This window comes from Penaeus vannamei, chromosome 6, assembly GCF_042767895.1.
Source record: "Penaeus vannamei isolate JL-2024 chromosome 6, ASM4276789v1, whole genome shotgun sequence".
In the NCBI taxonomy this organism is placed as follows: Eukaryota; Metazoa; Arthropoda; class Malacostraca; order Decapoda; family Penaeidae; genus Penaeus; species Penaeus vannamei.
The window spans coordinates 5,340,891-5,344,302 of NC_091554.1; positions in this window are offsets into that span (position 1 = coordinate 5,340,891).

Here is a 3,412-nt window from a genome sequence, read left to right on the forward strand (position 1 = left end):
AACATAGAAAATATCTAGAAATAAAAATACATAATAACAGAAACAAAAGGTGAGGAAAGATAATATATAAGATTATTATAAAAGAAATGAAAAATGTAACCCCAATAAAAAAATAATAAATAAAAAAAGTAAACGAAAATCGAAAAAAAATTAACCCCAATAAAAAATAATACATAAAAAAGGCAAAAAAAAAAAAAAAAAAAAAAAAAAAAAAAAATACAGCTGACGCAAATACTTAAAAAAAAAGTTCCATAAAAAGGTCACCAACGCATCAAAAATACCTAACACTGTAGTGATTGACACAAAGCGTCATTTCTCTTTTTTTTCATCTTAGTGTAGAAGGTTAAACATAACTCTTAAAGCAGCACAGGTAATCACACACGAGTCAGCCAGCGGGAAATGCAGCATCTCTCTCGACAAGGTTCATCTCACCGACTGGGCTCTTATCACATTTCGCTCTAGAACCAGCTTTTATTTTTCGCTTTTGTATCATCTATCTTATCTTTCGCATTAGTAGTGTTTATTTTTCGTTTTTGTATCATCTTATCTTATTTTTCGCATTAGTATTGTTTATTTTTCGTTTTTGCATCATCTATCTTATGGTTTAGTACGGTTTATTTTTCGCTTTCGTATCATCTATCTTATCTATCGCTTCAGTACTATGTTTCATTTTTCGTTTTGTATCATCTATCTTATCTTTCGCTTTAGTACTGTTTTATTTTTCGTTTTTTTATCATCTATCTTTCGCTTTTGTATCAACATATAATGTTACCATACATACCACAGTCATTATCCTAATTATCAAACCTACTGCCATATAAACCACCATTATCGCAACCAACAACTATTAGTACACATTACAACTACTATCCTACAAGCCCTAACCATTACCATACACATCACAGTCATTATATCGCAAATATCGACTATTTTCAAACACATCGCAACCATCATCACACATACAACTACAACCACACAAATCACAACTTTAACCATACATATCAGAACTATATATCACTACCACAACCATACACACCACAACCATTATCACGTATGTAACAACCATTACCATACAACTCGTATCTTAACATATTCTGACCACATCGTCCTTCGTAATGTCACAACTGCATTTGTGCGAATTTATAAATCCATCCTCAAAATTGTCACTATCATTATTACCTTACATGACATTGTTATAATTATTTGAACACTAGTATCTACATGCTCATAAATAATTATTTAAAAACATTTCCCTCGTAAAATACGTTGTAATGATGTGAATTCTAGTAACATGCTCATAAATAATGATTTTTTTTACACATTTTCCCCCTATAATACGATATAATAATATGAACACTAGTATCAACATGCTCATAACTCATTAATTCAACTATCTTTTTAACATATATTTTTTTCTTAACTAAGCCTCTATCTACATCTACCCTTCACACACACACACACGTACAGTAATAGTAAAGAAAAGACGCTCCTCAACAGCATGCATATCATCACCCTTGCAATGCAACTAAACAAACCACATTTTCCCTTCTCCTTTCTTTCCTATCTTTTAAAACCTGCAAAAAAAAATTAATGCAATGCAAATCATAGCAAACGTGTAAACACTATTTTTCAATATCGGATCTCAGTATGCAACTGTTTTCCCTTTCAAACAAAGCAGCTGGGATTCATAAAACAAAGAAGGGAGAATGAGGTGGAGGGAGGGAAAGAGGGAGAAAGAGGACGAAAGGGGAGGGAGGGAAAGAGGGAAAGAGGACGAAAGGGGAAAGAGGGAAAGAGGGAGTGGGGGGAGAGTGGAAGGGAAAGAGGGAGGGAGGGAGGGAGGGAAAGAGGGAAAGATGGGAGGGAGGGAAAGAGGGAAAGATGGGAGGGAGGGAGGGAGGGAGAGGAGAGGGAGGGAGGGAAAGAGGGAGAGAGGGGAGGCAGGGAGGGAAAGAGGGAGAGAGGGGAGGCAGGGAGGGAAAGAGGGAGAGAGGGGAGGCAGGGAGGGAGGGAAAGAGAGCAGAGCGAGAAAGGGGAGGAGACAGAGTGACAGGATAGAGAGCGAGAGAGAGCACGCAAGGGAAAGCAGAGGGCAGAGAGTAGAGCGCGAAAGAGGGTGAAAAGAGTAAAGGGGCAAAGGAGAGGGGGAGAAAAAAGAGGAAGAAGGGGGGGAGGGGGTGAAAAGAGAGAGAGAGAGAGAGGGAGAGAGGAGAGAGAGAGAGGAGAGGAAGAGAAGGAGAGGGAGAGAGGAGAGGGAGAGGGAGAGGGAGAGGGAGAGGGGGAGGGAGAGGGGGAGAGGGAGAGACAGAGGGGGGGAGACGACTGACAAACAGAGGGAGAGAGAGAGAAGGGGGGGGAGACGACTGACAGACAGAGGGAGAGGGAGGGAGAGAGAGAGAGAGTGGGAGAGAGTGTGTGTGAGAGAGGGGGAGAGGGAGAGAGTGTGGGAGAGGGAGAGAGTGAGGGAGAGGGAGAGGGAGAGTGTGGGAGAGGGAGAGTGAGAGTGTGGGAGAGGGAGAGGGAGAGGGAGAGTGAGAGGGAGAGGGAGAGGGAGAGAGAGAGAGAGAGAGAGAGAGAGAGAGAGAGAGAGAGAGAGAGAGAGAGGAGAGGGAGAGGGAGAGGGAGAGGGAGAGGGAGAGGGAGAGGGAGAGGGAGAGAGAGAGGGAGAGAGAGATGGAGAGAGAGAGAGGGAGAGAGAGAGACGGAGAGAGAGAGGGGAGGAGAGGGAGAGAGAGAGGGAGGAGAGGAGAGAGAGAGGGGAGGAGAGAGAGAGAGAGAGGGAGGAGAGAGAGAGAGAGAGGGGAGGAGAGAGAGAGAGAGAGGGGTGGAGAGAGAGAGAGAGAGGGGTGGAGAGGGGAGAGAGGGGTGGAGAGAAGGAGGGAGAGGGGGAGAGGGAGAGAGAGGGGTGGAGAGGGGGAGAGAGGGGTGGAGAAGGGGAGAAAGGGGGATGGAAAGGGAGAGAGAGGGGTGGAGAGGGAGAGAGAGGGTTGGAGAGGGAGAGAGAGGGGTGGAGAGGGAGAGAGAGGGAGAGAGAGGGAGAGAGAGGGGAGGAGAGGGAGAGAGAGGGGGGAGAGGGAGAGAGAGGGGGAGGAGAGGGAGGGAGAGAGAGGGGAGGAGAGGGAGGGAGAGAGAGGGGAGGAGAGGGAGGGAGAGAGAGGGGAGGAGAGGGAGGGAGAGAGAGGGGAGGGAGAGGGAGGGAGAGAGAGGGGAGGAGAGGGAGGGAGAGAGAGGGGAGGAGAGGGAGGGAGAGAGAGAGGGGAGGAGAGGGAGGGAGAGAGAGGGGAGGAGAGGGAGGGAGAGAGAGGGGGAGGAGAGGGAGGGAGAGAGAGGGGAGGAGAGGGAGGGAGAGAGAGAGGAGGAGAGAGAGGGAGGAGAGAGAGGGAGAGAGGAGGGAGAGGAGAGAGAGGGGAGA